At 34.9% G+C, this 17,192-nt stretch overlaps 1 long non-coding RNA gene across 1 annotated transcript in view; it reads left to right on the top strand.

Annotated features, from left to right (window-relative positions):
- Positions 1 to 16,482, top strand: part of LOC118698233 (uncharacterized) — a 45,794-nt gene extending 29,312 nt beyond the window's left edge. The window contains exon 2 of the long non-coding RNA XR_004981860.2: positions 15,926 to 16,482. This is a non-coding gene — a long non-coding RNA (uncharacterized LOC118698233). The remainder of the gene's footprint in view (positions 1 to 15,925) is intronic.
- The last annotated feature ends 710 nt before the right edge of the window (positions 16,483 to 17,192 follow it).

Genomic DNA, 17,192 nt, shown 5'->3' with positions numbered 1-17,192 from the left:
TTATTCATGCCTGCCAAACCTGTTCACTCAGCAGCAGGTGACATTTCCAAGAGAGTCTGAACAAGTCTCACCGTTAGGCAGCATCTTGCTGGTTCTCTCATTATAGCAAGACCTGATTTCCTTCATTCAAATATGCAAGTACTGGCAATAACTTCAGACTTTCTAAACTGGCTTTCAAGCCCAAGTAGAATTGGTTAGATTGCTTAAATAAAAAACAATTTTTAAAATTCCCCAAACAAACAAACAACCCTCCCCCCAAAAAAAAACCCCCACCAAAATACCACCAAAAATCCCCCCTCCAAACAAACAAAATCCCCCTTCAACTAATTCAGATACAGGACTTACTTTTTCATTTGTGGGTTTTCATGCTGGGCTCAGGAGTTTGGATACTCTTGTGAACACACTCCTGTGAAATACTGTATCCCACTTTTTTCATAGTCTTGAGACTGACTGTGTGGCATTAGCCTTTTTTCACTTTTTAGTGTTCTATTCAAATTCTATTCAAATATCTATTTGCAAATAGCTAGATGCTAAAGTAACTGGAAATACATAAGCTTCTCATAATATTCAATCCACAAACTTTTTGCAAAGAATAAAAAAAACAGTAGCAGACCATTTATCTGAAGGCTGTCCAAAATTTTTAATTTATTTTCTTGATTTTTTGCATGTGTATTTAGAAATTAGTGACCAATTGTTTATAAAAAAACATAGCTTTTTGAAGACATTCAATTTTTAAACTTAATTTTCTTTTTTGTGACCAGGCTATGGTTATGCAGATATTCATAAACATGTATGGAAATAAAATTCAATGCTTTTCTTTTCCAGAATATTTCAGAATTCATTCATTTCTACTTCTCCTTTTGCTTACACCATAATGGTCCTCTGTTTACTATTAGGTCATAGAAATTGTTTAAAAGGAATTAACTGGCCAATATATCTACAGCCAGAATATTCGGCTTTCTTTTTGTCATACCCACTTATATTCCCAGTAACCTGAGAAGGATGACATTTTCAGCCGTATTGCTAATAAAGGTTATATCTTTGCTTGGTCTTCTTTGATTTATGTAGTTCCTTGCTTTGCTTTCTGAACAGAGAAAAGAATACCGAACTTTAAATTAATGGTTTGAGTTTTAATTTGAATTACTTTCTGATATGATACATTAATTCTCATCACCAACTGCGGTGTCATAAGTCTTCAGAACTGATTCAGGTGAAGCTAGAGAGTCTTATACCTTGCTGAGGTCTGGTGCTATAGCATTAAATAATTGTTTTCACCTGCTTTGCAATCTGAAGACACTTTAATTTTTCTGCTGGCAGGAAATGATGAAGGCAGGAATGCACTCAAAACTTTTAGTTCCTTGTAATTAAGATGTATTGGTACTGCTGAGCAAATCTCTCTATACACTATCGGTTTTGGACGTATTTCTATTACACTGCTATTCACTTGTCCCCTGCAACACTGTGGCTGATGACGGTACAATGATTCCTTGCAGATTTTTATTTGGTATAGCTGAAACCTATGTGGCCTACATTTGCTCTTAAGACAGATTTCTATACAAAGCTGGTAGAGAATAGTCTGAAAATGGAATAGTAAGGTTCTGTTTTGTATCACACACAATATTATATTTTTCAGAACAAATTACTTCTACTTCACCATCTTGGCATACCTTTCAGTAGAAACTTTGGAAGAACTGTAATGTGCAGGTATGAAACAATGCATGAGACTCAATTACACTCAGTATAAACTAAAACACTGATACTTACCATCTTCTGAGTCACATTTGCTCAAAAAAATATATTAAAATGAGCAAAAACTTAACATGGCAAGGTTATTTCTTTATGAATATCTTATTGGCACTCAGAAATCTGATCTAAAATATCTCATTATCTCTATTCATAGAATAGTTTATGAACTTGTTTACCACAGAGAATGAAGAGGTTTCTTGTAAAGTTTGTCCTAATTTAAGTGAATGCTAGTGATGAAAAATTAAATTATATTTACTACAAAATACTCCTTCTTTCCTCACAGGTTTACAAAAATGAAAGCAGCTGGGAAAAGAAAATAAATTGACACACAGCATGCAAAAAACTGCAATATAAACAAATTTCTGGAACACAACAAGTTTTCCCAGATATTTACAGTTTAAACTTCATTGTAAGGTACTCCCTGGAATGTCAATGGTCCCACAATCTCAAAAGGAGCTCCTGCTTTATGTTGGGTTTTGCCAAGACACAAGTACTATGATTCACTTGTTCTTATTTCCAGGGAGCTGTTTAAATTCTCAACAGTCCTCCAACGATTTAAAAGCACTTAATATCTTTAATAAGAAAATTCAATATGTGACTCAGCTTTTAAATTGTGAGCATACCATTTACTTCAGGGAAACTTGAATTTTGCTAAAAGAAAATAGAAGATTTAGATAAATGTTAAATACTTTCAGTGCCACCTATTGGCTGATAATTTTTTCAAATGAGTATCAGCTTCATAATTGTGGACAAAATGAGGTAGGGCTACTTATAGCACTATTTCTCATTTGTACTGAAGATAAAACCAGCATCAGAATCTATAATCATATTTGAAGACATTATTGCATCTCAAAGAATTTAGTCTTACAATTTTTTTTTTCTTTTTAGAAAACAACAAATCTTGTGAGATGCTTCAGACATATTATGATGTCATCAAACTTCTAAGGCATTTAGAGAATAAGTATGGTGGTGGGAGACATAAGAGGTCAGGAGTAGATTAAAACTTGCATTTTCAGCCTGAAAATGGAGCTTTATTTGTCTGAACATATCATCTAATCAGTATGGCCAAAATGAACTTTTCTGTAACACTTCAAGCCAAGATACTCAACTTCAAGCCAAAGATACTCTTCACTAGATCTCAGATTCCATTTCAGGAATATGCTGAGTTCTGTGGCATCTCTCAGCATTTAGGCATGTCCTTAACTTGCCTAAATGCATTAACATTCATAATTTCATCAGGAACATGAGGAATACCATTCAATTGGAATTACACCCATGGTTAAAAGTAACCTCATTATTGTTATCTGGAGCAATTTTTGCCATTTTGCATGACTGAGGTTTACATATTTAATAATTTTTAAAATGTGTATGTTTCTTGTCTCTCCTAATGACTTGAGTTTAGAATTCAGGTAAGATATCCAAAGGCTGTGTTCATACAAGGGAGGTTTATTTGTTACATACATAGTTATGAAGCTTGATATTGCTTTGAAAAAGTGATAATTGAAGATTGTAATTATTTCTTGGTTCTAGGAATTCCACCTTTAAGTATGATTCATACAATTTCCTCAGTATTCTGAGGGGTTTTGTCTGCCTCTTGGATAAATTATGTCAGAGTAAAGTGATGAAATTTTGGCTCATAATTTCAAATAACTGAACTGCTTTGAAAATTGGTCTTGATCATGGTGCCCTGTCTCAGACTTAGTATTCCACACAGCTCTTTGTTCATATTTGCTGAAGCTTTTTTAAGAAGAGTCAGCTTATCTCTTTGATAACCTAGATATTTTAGATCAGCTGCTTGGGAAAAGAGCAGAGCTACACCTGTGGCCAGAGGGTCCAACCACTGCAAGCTGACAATGGCCAGTTCTTCCTGGGAGAGGGAATTTATCTAACTACCTGAGAGTTTGCAGCCTACTTAAGGTGACCCTTTAAGTTCCTTCTGTAGCCTAAGACAATGCCTCCAGGTTGGCAACTTGGAGAGAAATCCTTGTTATAGGACAATGAACCCAAACAGTAAAGTATTTTTACAAGGTGCCTGTCCTGTATCAGGGGCTATACAGGGAATGCAGGTGACCATAAATTTAACGCTAAAACGTTTTTAGGAGGCTGACATTTTGAAATTAATCTTACTCTTTCTGTCAAACTTTTTAACTTTGAACAGGTCCTTTGTGAGCATTTTGAATTGTCTCAGTTTTTTAGAAAAAAAACCCCCACAAATTGTCAGGTCTAGGTTACAAAAATAATCTTGGGATAATGTCCCCAGCTGGGGGCAGGCAGGGCAGGACCTTTCTGGCTGGGGTCCCACAGATCATGGAACTGGCCCTGGCTGTTGAGTTCACCCTGTCTGGCTCACGGGCAGTCTCCACCATTCCTGTCCTCATAGTGCACTGACACTGTCAACATTTTGGCGTTGATTTAATCTGTCCTTTCAGGTCTTTGCTACTCCTGGCTTTAATTTTTTGCTTCTCCTTATGCCCTCTCTGAATCAGACTGCCCTTTTTTGGCACTGAAATGCAGCTAAGCAGCCTGAAGGCTATGAACTTTTGGCCACAGACTCAGAAGCCATGACAGAGGCTGAGTCAACAAAATGACTCAAGGCCTGAAATACATTTGAAAAAAGAAAAAATAATCTTTCCCATAGGATTTTAAATAAATTAGGTTTTAACGAATGACAACAAATCCTCAGCAAAAGCAGAAAAACCCCAGCATAGGAGCAGATGTTTTTTTCAGGCTAATATGGTGAAAATAACATAAACTCCAGTGCTGAACTATATCCATTGGTGAGGGAAGAATAGAAAAGTGCAATAATTATTTAATGACAGCAAAAATGTCTGACTCAGTGTTCCTCTGAATCCCAGCTTACTACACTGGTAATTTAATTCCCATTTCCAAACCTGATACTATATAGGCTGAACCAGGAATGACCCTTAGCTGTAGAAGATTATCTCCTGGCTAGGGGCAAAATCATGTGAGAGCATCTAATCTTGCCAAATGTGAGGACTAGGAAAATAAGTATGGAAGCTGATTTTCAATACTTCTGGTGTTAGAAGCTTTACATGAGTCACAAGATTTTGGTACTGTCATATGCAAACAAAATTTACATTTTAACTAGTCCTCTGGATAAAACTAAATGTGGACTTGGAATGCTATTTTTTTAACAGAAAAAAATCCACTCAACATAGCTTTTTTTTGATTAATGTTTTGATTCTTAGTAGATTAATCTATTTAACTTAATCGGTCTCTAATTCCCAAAACAGTACAATTTTTCACATTAAATTTTCAAGCACGTATATATCTGTGAATAAATCTTTTTTGAGAGTAGCCTCTGGCATCATTCTCACTTTGGTACTTCCCTTTTCCAAATGAATAGACATCATGTAAAACTTACCTTTCAGGTGGGTTCTTTATAATTTTTGAATGTTTATATCGTTTGACTTAGAAAATCGTTCCTCCTGTCCCATATTCAAATAATTTTTAATAATTTTCTAAGTGAAAAACTTGTCATTACTATGATTAATCTCAACTGATGACAGTTGAGACTGCACAATTAAATACACTGCACAATTTAATACACTACACAATTTAATTGTCACTCTAAAAAAACCCTTTTAACAGGGGTCATGACACTTGGGATACAGGGGTCATGATATTTCTTGGGTCATGACACTTGTTCAAGCATTATGGAGTTCAAAATAAATTATCTCCATATGTTATTAACTATGTTCATGTCAAAGACATAGGTCTCAACTGTGTTGATTTAAAATTTCTATTAAAAATGTCTAGTAGAGTCAGTCCCTTGAGAGCACAGTAGCAGTATAACTTCAGCACTAATTTTCTGTCACCAAGACTGTCTAAACAAAGTGGTTCTGGGTTTTGTCTCACTACCAAGTATGTAGGTACAGTTCCCTCTTTGTTAAAGATCTCTCAAACAACCAGTGTGCTGCTTGGATATAAAGTAATGAAAATTGAGTCTGACTCTTTTATGCACACCAAACTGTTAATTCTTTGTTCTCCCTGCAGTTATTCAAAAAGATTATTGCTAAAAAATTAGGCTCAACTGCAATGGAATGTCATGAGGGAAAAAAAGAAAATGGTGAGTTTATAATGTTGAAGATTCATATCTATGGAATAACCTTGTATGAGCCTTATGATTCCATGCATTTTAGGTCTCAGTTGTGTCTCCTTTACAAAAACTATGATTTTGCATCAGGTACTTGTTCTGTATCCAGAACAATGTCATAGAATCATAGAATGTCACTGAATGGCCTGGGTTGGAAAGGACTTTAAAGATTATTCAGTTACAGCCCCCTTGCCATGGATGCCATTAATAAACAGCCTATCACTATTTATTAATTAGAGAAAATTATTTTTGTATTGGCTCCTGAATGTTTTATAAGAGATTAGTTGGAATTCCAAGTCTCCAGAAATTGGAAAGTGCATAAAAAGCGGACTAGACCTATCTTGAGAGGGTTATTTTAGTTTTTTTCATTTTTAAAAATAACTAGATTATGGGGTTTAGGTGAAAATGTTGAAACGCTATTTCTGTTTTAAGCCAGCTGAAAGCAAACTCTTTGTTGACAAGTCAAATAATTTATTTGTTTTAGCTTAAGACATTGTAGTCCAGAATTATATTCCCTGGATACCCTTAATGGGACGTTGTTGTTTCGTTAATTGCATCCTGAAAAGAGATGAGAAAAAGAAGAATCCCAGTTATCTTTCATAGGACAGCTAATAACAAAGTTTCATGGTATCTAAAAATGTTTACTACAATTTTAAAATTATGTTAGGAAAAAATTCAAATGCACAACTGTTTCTGGACAGCTTGATTTTTATGTTCCACAGCTGTGTCGCTTCTATTTTTGTTGACAGATTTATGTTGTAGAATTTCAAAATACACAAGATTCCAGGCTGAGTGGATTCAATCTGATGATGCATTCTGAGAATGGTACAGTTCTCCTAATTCTTGTCTAAAAGCCTTCTCAGTCATCTTCTGAATACCATCAGAGTGACTAGATTCCTGTTACTGCCAAAGCTTCAGGTTGCTTAGTGTTTGTACCTCATAATGTCACTAGGATAATGTACCATTAGGATAATGTACCATTTCATGTAGCCACCAGTCTTTAAAGTATTAATTTTTTGGTTATTTTAATAGTAGCATGTTTTCTGTGAAAGATTAGTAATACTTACTGTTCTAAAGTCTAAACCCTTAGAGCAACTTAGACTGGCAACTGGTTTAGTCAATTAATTTCCAGGATTATTTCCACTGTGATGGTATTCTTATGGGACTTGACTTTCTTTAAGCCTGATTCTGGACAGAAAAAGGATAATTTATTTTATTAATTTGTATGACACAGATTACCCCTGAAAATTCTCACAAGCAGTGCTTTGTTGATGGAAATATACTCTTCTTGGGACTTTTTTTGAAATATATCTTGATGTATTGATTTAGCAGCTGAAAAGGGCACAAAAAGTTAGTGAAAGGAAAAGAAATAAATATGTATTAAGCACAAATATGGTTTCTACCTGAATACAGGCATCATATTTTCAATGTTTTTCAGTGTTTTCCATATAACCCTCTAACATTGTCCTGTCATTAATTCAAAGAAACCTAGAGCCAACAGCTTCAAGACAAATAGCAGTATCATTGCATAAGACCAACCACATATAACGAAATTTTTGCTGCCTTAAAAGTCAAATATCTCATCTAAACTTCTCAATGGTTCTCACCATTCTGTGCTCATGTGGAGAGCAGTACAGCCAGAGTTTGAGTGAACTGACTGGAAATACCTGTTTGCCAATCTCTATTTGTGTTTGCCTGTCATTTGGGGTTAGGTGACACGGGGTGCCTTTCCCTCACCTTCTCTACTGTCCCTTCAAGGTTATTTAAATGCAGTGAGTATAGGAGAAATGCATGTGCCCACCTTTTTTAATCACATATTTTGTGAGTAAATATTTCACAGTTCTATCTTTTTCTGATATTAGTCATTATTTCCATTTTTTCTTTACTATCCTAAAAATCACTAATATTTTTAATGTTTTCAATTGAAAAAACTCCTTCTAATATTGTAAATCAGAACCTTATTTCACTGTAAAGGTGAAAGAAATGTGCACACTGCTACAAATTCACATTTTTATCAAATAATTGAAAATAAAATATATTTTCTTAATATAATTATAGCAAAAAGATAGTTACTGTTCTTTTTTAATTGATAATTCAATCCCTTGTAGACTAATTCCTCTACCTAAATAGATGCACAATGACATGTTTGGGAATAAGTCTTTTATACTGGAGCCAGTGATGGAGCTTTTACAATGAAAGCTGTGATGATTAGCTGTGATGAAAGAATCAAGTACAGCTTGATTCTTTCCAAATTTTGCAATGTCTTGTAAAATAAAGGAAGATTTATTTTATATTTACACATATGCTTTGTAATTATTTAATCAACCAAGTCAAAATTTTACAAATAAAAAACATTTGTCATTTCATTATGCATTGTTTGAGGCTGAAAAGACATTTGATTACCATAAATGAGTAATGGATATTAGCTACAGTGATAATCAAAATTAACACAGAGCAATAATACAGGATCTTTTCATAGTCCTTTTCCAAATGATATAATCCATGTACAAGCTGCACATGAATAATAGGCTAAGGTTAAACAAAGAAGCCTTTAATGTTCAGCAATGGTGAAGTCAAGAGCTTTCTTCCAGATATATGTCACAAAGAGAAATAGACCTCTTTTACTTAGAGGCTAAATATTAGGTTAAGTGAATATTAAATATTTCTTGTCTCAGTCCTCTGCAGTCCCTAAAAAAATATTTTTTTAAAAGGTTTATAAGCGTAACTTGTCCACTACCATTCCACATGGCGTTCTACAGAATCGTTTCACATACTCAAGAGATGCTTTCCAGAGGTGTGATTAGTGTTGAAGTGTGCCAGGCCTTGTACAGAAATGTGAAAGATACAGTTATGCCAATCTGCCACTTTGCATTAGAAAAAGATGACTTACCTATAATGGTGTTTGTTGCTCTATTTTCAGATGTTCATTTTTTTTCTCTTTTTATTTCTGATTAAATTGTAGTATCAAAGTGCCCCATTAAGGAATTCCATTGAAATGAACCAATATAAATTTTTCTCTTTCCAAGATCTTTTTGTAAGAATATTGTATATTTAATGCATTTTTAAATAATGAGTAAAAGTGTAGCAATGACATTAATAATTTTTATTATCCAGAAACACATTTTCTGATAATGCTCTGTCCCTTCCAGTACTGTTTGAAACAGATAAAATGTTTCTTCCATTATAGATGAGATCATGAATCCACTGCAGAAAGTGGGAATGTTGTGACCTTCACTGAGGCAGGCATTTCAAAAGGAGGTTGTTGAATTTCTGTCTCCAATGCAGACATCAGATACCAAGTAACTATGCTATAGAAATAAAATTTTATGCAGGCTGAGTCTTAATTGAGGGAGCTGAGTGAGGTTTAATTCCAGAAATCTGGATAATGCATAGGGAATAATTTTAATATTCAAAGTTCCAATACCAATGATTTGAATATTTGTGGTGTTTGAAGGATATAATTAAATTGTACTCCTATTGTTTGTTTTATACCACATGGCTATGACTATGGAGAAATACTTATCATTAAGTCTTGTTTTCATGTTAGCAGTATCTCTTTCCTTATTAAGTTTAGTGAAGAAATATAACATGCATAACCATTTTTCATATATAAAGCTGGAGCACTTATTTCACTGTATTAGATAGTCTGTGGTACAAATAAGCCATATTAGAGCAGTCTAGGTAATTGTAATCTTTTGCTGAATTTATGCAAACACCCTACACAATGAGAAGAGAGAAGGCCATTTATTGTCTCCAATACTTCTTTTGACCCTTTTCCATTTCAGAAATGGCATAATCTTGGACTTAATCTCACTGACCAAGGTATTTAAATCCATTGGACTTCAGGGCTGACAAAAATCCTAGGGAGACGCAGTATCTTCAAAATACCAATGTAAAACAAAAGACAAGATTTCAGGGTTTTCCACTGTGAAACTGAATCAGCCATTAAAGAAAAAGAATACATCTATGTCCTCTGAGCTAGGTACATTCAAATATTGCTATTTTCACTAGTCTAGTTTTTGGGAAGCAGGTAAAAAGGTAGATGTCAATTTATTTCCTCCAAATGATTTAAGTAATAACCTACTTGTTTTAATGTATCCAAACACCTCCAGACAATAGATAGTAATACATTATTGATACTTGGTAATGTTCCAGAACACCTTAAAATGCATCAACTATTTCAATTTGTGAAAACATTTTCTGCCTATTTGGCCACCTTGGTGTAAATTTAATTGTGAAAACCATTAATTCCTATATGGGGTTGCTCTTGATATGTATTTTCACTTTAATTTCAGAAAGGCAGAAAAAAAAGGCTTTAGTTTTTTTAAGAACTTAGAGCAGTGGCAGATAATCTGTAATTTGAAAGAAGAATATTTGGATGGAAAAAAGTGGTAAAATGTTGCCCTTACTTTTCTGATTCCAGTTTAGGATTTGGGGTATTTTTGGTGGTATTCAGAATGAAAATACGCACTTTCTGGCAGGAGGTGTTATGCTATACTGAACTCCTTGTAAAAGTGTAATTAAGGAGGAATTTGAAGAAGAAGAAGCTTCTCAAGCTGATTCTCAATGCTAATAATTAGAAGAAGATAATGAAAAGTTTCCAAGAGTGTAGGTATATGTTTGTGCTCTTAATAATTCTAGGTGTACTTGCTCATATTGTTGTATTTGAGGAAATATTTGTCAGAAGTCACTTACACTATGCTAGGTTTAACATCAGGACATTTTGCAGTTTTGTCACTGAATCTTAAATAAGTTTAAAAAATAAAATGTTGGCTTGCTCTGTATCTTGCCTATTGCACACTATTGTTGCATACATATTGAGGAATGTAGCTTCATAATTGACAGAGCTTTCCTGACTGCTTAATGAAATATTTCTCTCAAATTCCCAAAGTAAATAATGATTCTTTTGATGCACACACACACGTGAACTTTTGTCATGGATATTAGAAGGTAGTACAGAATTTATGGTTTATCTGTCACAGTCCTTTCAATACAGCACTTCTTCCATGAAGGATCTTTTAATCAGACTAATTCAGCTCTGCTCATACCTGCTGTCCAATACCTTAAAACTCCCCTTGACAGAGGTGTGTGTTCTAATGCCAAAACTTGGTCATCTTCCTTTTCTGTTCAGTAATTGAAACCTGACACGCTTTACATGCCTTCAATGCCCTTAACTGTTGTTTTAATTCTAAGCAGTGATTGGGTCATTCAAGATATATCTTTTTACAAGGCTGATTATTTTAAAATAAATTTAAATATCTTACAATACACAGTATCTTTCCAAAACACTTGAGATTAATGAAGGATCTTAGCCTGACAGTTTTGGTTATTTGATCTCTATATGAGGTATCAGAAATTTCTGTGTGCACCAAGGTACTGACAGTGTCCTGGCAAGTCTCCCCTGTGGCCTTTACCCATTGAGCCTCTTCTCTGACTTGAGGGCTGCATCAGTCTCAGGCTCTTGCCCTTCTTGGTCCTTCCTGAGTTACGTGGTAGGTTTGCTGCCCCTGGCCCTGCCATTCAGGCAGAGATTTGTCAATACATCTCTTCTGCATGGTAGCTCTGACCTCTGAGGTGCTGGATGGAGACTTTCCTTTCCAACCCAAAGAAAGATGGGTGTATGCCCTGAAGAGGGCTTACAATTCAGAGCCCTGCAAGGGGGATCCACTTCTGAGGGGTAGTTATTAAGACTCAAGTCTCTTCTGAAGTTGTTTTTTTTCATTCTAGTATATATTGTGACTGTTCAGCAACTAATATTTTAGCTTGTTCTATTTCACTAGGACTCTCTTTCTGAACAATTCAGTATTCAGTGTGCTCTTCCAGTGAGTAAGGAGTGGAAATTGATTTCTATCCTGACTAAGAGTATTTCATCTCCTCACCACTACGTGCCCTAAAAGCTGCCAGCAGAAGTGGGTGGAGACGTATCTTTTTCTTGTGTAGCATTAAGCAAAAGAAGAAAAAATAGAACCTGTTTCATATGCAACACTAAAATTATTTTATGTGGGAAATTAACCTGAATATTAAATACTGGAATATACAGTTTTCCATTGAGAAGGTCTGTGAATTAGTTGTATAATTTCCAAGCTTAAGCTCTTCTCATTGTCCTTCAGCTTCTCTTTTCTCTGCAATATTATTTCACACTAAGCCATGAAAATGTTAAGAATCATGCATTGTTCTTACAGAAATTTTTCCCAAAGCCTACCAGTACTAGAGGAATATGAGAACTGTACATGCCTATTTCTCGCCTATAAAAATGAAATAATTGGGGCCATTATTCAGGTTTCTCTTCTCTTCCTGTGAACACTGGTAATTTGGCAGTGTTTACACACATCATGACTTGAGTGCCAAAAAAGAATCTGTAGCTGTCACTGAATTCAACTGCTTTCACTGTGCTTCTACTTATAATGGATCACATGCAGAAAAGTAGAGGCAATGAGTTATGCTATTCATAGAGGGAATTAAAATACAAATATATTTGGCTACTTGCTGACCCTCCTTAGAACACTGTAATCATGAAGAAGAATTAAGAGAGGAACATCCCTCAGCAAAGTGAAAGATAGGAATGAGTGCTTTTCTATCACCAAGAGCCATACTCTTGGTGATAGAAAAGTCCAGGAAGTTAGCTTATAAAATGGTTCCTTGAATAAAATAAGTACTTTTATCACCAATAATGCCTATGGATATTTTTTTTCACTGTTTTCTTAGTTGCAAGGGAAAATCCTACATCAGTATTTGCCACCCAAATTTGTCCTAGTGTGAAGTAACTTCATACTGCTGGTCTAATAGCAGCCCCCCAAAGAAATTTTTTTTCAAAATGCTACATAAGTTTTCAAAGATATCTTTTTTCTAGTGGCCACAAAGATGAAAGATAACCATGACCAGGCTACAAAATATTTAGGAATTTGTAGACCTGGAACTGAATGTCAGGAGAATACTATGAATTCAAATATAGGTATCATTAACCTAATTTCTATAATGCTGATATCTTTAGCCTTAAAAACCAAAGAACAGTTGTTTTTATATTTACGGTATTTTGATCCTGGATTACAGTGGGGGAAAAAAGAAAGAAAGAATTGTTTCCCAATATAAGAATATCACAAAATCTCTTTTAAAATAAGCTCTAGTTCTTAATACTCTGGAATAGGCATCACTGTCCTGTACAAAGTTAGCATTAGTTCTGAAGTTTGTTTTTTTAATGTGTCTATAAAATCAGCTAGAAATTTGACAGCTGTATGCACGCAAAATTATGTGAAATTTGATTATATAGGGGAATTGCTTCAAGCATGCTTTGACATATTTTTTCCTATGCCAAGCAGCATGTCATCAAAATTATATGTTATGATATAATTGTATCTATTTATGTTATATATCTATGAAATTTTCATATTGTAAAAGGTTTTTTTTAGTGCATAAAATCAAAGTCAATAAATAGTTACTTCCCAAGAAATGAAAAGGGGTTCCTGGGGATTCAGAACTGCCTGAATTTTGGAAAGTTATTATTATCATAGCCTTTTCTCCAAAGTGGAACACTATTCATACAAATTATTTAGGTATGCTCATCTGAATGTGCCTTACTAAGAAAAAAGTATGGCTTATTATCATGTGTTCTGGTCTCCAGCAAAATATGAGATCATACAACCAGAATTAAGGATCACACAAGTTTCTTAATTTTCCTCTTTCTCATAAAAGACACAGGGTGAAATAAGGTCTTATGCAAGGTAGAATAAATTTACCGTTATATGAGTCGTGTTATGTGGATGATATTTTGCAGATGGCCACAGAGTACACCTGTATCCATTAGAAAAATGCTGTGAAAAAAGCTTATTAAGGGACAATATAACACTTATACCACATAGGAAGTCATATTGGTTTCATGTGATATATTGCAGGTATATATTGTTTACTTCAAGACACAAGCAAGGACTCCATTGTCCCTTGGTGCCACAGGGAGCACCCATTTAGGCAGGATTTGTGGCAATCTTCTACAGTAATCTGTTCCCAAGCAGGATTTTACGTGGCTGTGTTGCCACAGCCCCAGTTTGAACATGGCTGGAACATTTCCCAGATGAGAGGAAAAGAATGTCATAGCCAGAATTACGATCTGCCTAGCAGACACAAAAATAATTGTACACAAGTGTATACATGTGAGGCCTTTACTAGGTCCAGATTTTGTCTCAGTTATTTATATAAATGCCAGATCTATGGCCAGGCAGTGTTGGTGTCTGCTGGGTATTCCCCCCAACCCACTTAAAGTGCCATCTGCTGTTTCAGATACCTGCCAAGTATATGGATTAAGTCTTCTGTTTCCCATTTATGTCACGTTATTAATAATGGTAATGAATGTTTGCTAAAAGATAGTTGCACAGACTGTAGTTCTAAAATTCATGGTCACACATTCTTGTCCTTTGTCTTATTTGTCTTATGAGTGCCAGAACTCTGGACATACTTTTCAATTCTCAAATATTTATTTCTCCTAATGATCCCTTCTAATGTCCCAACATATCATAGTGCTTTACAAAATATTACTCCCTGACTCTGTGAACTGACTGCATGTACATACCCATGCATTTTCAACTAATGCAAGCAGTGAGTACAGAAATATAACAGGCTCCCCTGCAGGGTTCCCCTGTTTCACATATAATTTGAAGAAGCCATCTTTTCACAATCCCAATGGTAAAGATAGTAAGAAAAGAGACCTTCTCCATAACTGCCCTGATGTCAAATTTTTTAAGCCATTGTGATAAACAGTGTGCAGCATGTTTTGGTATTTCAAAACATGATAAAATGCAATTAATTTAATTTTTAAAAGCCTCACACGAGGGTATTTTCCCCCCTTTCAGTAGATCTTCCTTTTAAATTCCTGAGCTCTGAAGACTCTTACATCTATAACATAAATGAAGGAAGTTTCAAAGGGACATTCCATGTGTAATTTTTTTTATATGCAATTCAGTTTCATTGTAACTTTGGATACTTATGACAGTTGCATGATATACACTTCACATATTTATGGTGATTATTTTTCCACTGAAATCTGGTATCAGACTTCTGTAATGGGACAGTGCAGAGTAATCAGAAGTAATCACATCTTTCCCATCAGAACTGTCTCTCCCAGTGTTCCCAAGTGTGTATAAAGAGCCATTTAATCACTAACTCTAATATGTTTTTTGGCAATTTCATTTTTTGTTTCACCTTGAGAGCTACAGTGAGGTCAACCTGCTTGAGTACAGCTTTATACTCTGCTATAATAACTTGAATATTTTTAAACCTACATACATATGAGGTCAGTGCAAACTGTAAATATGTCTGTTGTTGGACCAATACTCTTGATTTTGTCCTTGTTTTCTGACAGTTCTAGTAGCTTGTAATAAACTTTTGGATAGGATTTAGTAGCTAAAGCAGACTTAACTAAGACCAGGTCCCTAAAATAAAAACTACAGAAATGAAAAATGGTGGTCAACTTCTGCTTAGCCTTGGAGGTGTCACAGGTCCATGAAAGATTTTCTTTTCACATGCAGGACTTTGAAGTATTCAGGAAATTATCAGCAAGTTATCCAGCCATTTAGGGTTTTCCACAGTTTTACCTAGTGGGCTTTAAACTAGTAGCTCTTCCCATAGCATGTGTTATGCACGTCAAGATGGAATCATGGAATCATCTGGGTTGAAGAGGACCTTAAATATCATCCTCGACTTCTATGTTTAACCTCTTCCATTGCCTCCCCACCCTTACAGTAAAGATTTTTTTCCTAATATTTAATCCAAATCTCTCCTCTTTTAGCTTAAAATTATTTCCTCTTTTCCTATCACAATCTGCCCTTGTAAAGTGGCATGAGAGGACACTGCACAGATGGAGGGATATGCATTTGGCCAGACTATCTGAATTCACATTCCTTTTTTGACCTCATTCTGAATTGCCCTGTTTCACAGGAAACTACCTGTGAAAGAGGGGCTTTCGTTGAAAGCAAAATACTGAAAATATCACCATATCCCAGAAGAGGAAACACGAGCTTAAAAATCATGATCTTCTTCCTTTTGCTCTTTTCCCTATGTTCCTGTTTTTCCAAGGCAGCACACCCTGGCAGAAGGTGGAGGAGGGAATGAACACCACAAAACAACCATGAGACGACGAGCGTTGGTGCAAAAGCCACGGAAGGCAGAAATCTAACTCTCTCTCACCAACTAAAAACCAGGCTGCAGGTGTGAGACCCCCACTGCCCTTGATGAAAGGCTGTGCTTTTACCCCCGGGATAATGAGAATTTTTCCATGTATTCGAGGGGGAGAATGAGGGTCAATGATTTGTCTTTGGCTTTCTTGTTGAGCAGCGCTCAGTGACAGCTGCTGGTGATTGTATGCTGCTGGGTCCCCTCTCACTGCATGTCTGTTTTAAAATTTTTCCTAAGGCACCAGGAGTCCCTTCGGGATCTGCTGGGGGGAATAAATGCCTAATGTGAGACTCCAAATCACACCTTCAATCTGGCATTTTTCCTTTGAGTATTTTTCTCGTACGGGATGTTTACAAACTGGCACAATGTCCTGACTTTCCTTTTCTCTTTTCTTTTAAACAAATAGAAACAATGTATGTGACTTATTAAAATTACAATAAAGTAAAATAATAAAGGTGGTCTAGCTTTTGTCTGTCTGTTTCTCTACACACAAATATTTTTGGGTGCTGTTTTTCAGTGTATGACTTCTTTCAGACAGCTAAAGAATAATATAAAATAACTTAGTCTCCAAAGGGAAAAAAATACATATATTGTACTTAATCCTGAACCTTTAAGATAGCTAAAAAATATATAAAATTGATTAGTGTCCAAATAAAAAATTATACACATATCATACTTCATTTTGAATCATTAAAAAGTATTAAAAATTCAGATTTAGAATATGGGTCTTGTTTTCTAATTTTGGATAATGACAATTCTAACTTTCTAAGTGTGGTTCTCTGTGTAATATACGTATATATACATATGTCAAGTCACAGAATGTTGATTTCTGAAATAAATGGCAACACATTCTACTTTTTATTTCTCTCCACTTGAAACCTCTATTGTCTTGCTGAGTGTCTTCAGTGTAAGACTTTATAATTGGAAGCAAGCTCCAACATTTGAAACTGCTCAGACTTGGATCTTAACTCAGGTGTATTTCATATAGTTTATTTGGAAATTAATACTTTGTTACAAATATGTTTTTCACATCCCAGTGTGGGATGTTCATACTCTCAATTATTCCAACTGTTCAAATTAAGTTATTTATTATTAGTATGTCTACAGTGAGGACATTGAATAAAGCATAAAGACATTTTTACTTTTGCATGCGAATATAGATCTTGTT

Source organism: Molothrus ater, chromosome 5 (genome assembly GCF_012460135.2).
Source record: "Molothrus ater isolate BHLD 08-10-18 breed brown headed cowbird chromosome 5, BPBGC_Mater_1.1, whole genome shotgun sequence".
NCBI lineage: Eukaryota > Metazoa > Chordata > Aves > Passeriformes > Icteridae > Molothrus > Molothrus ater.
This window is presented reverse-complemented; position numbering and strand designations above follow the sequence as displayed.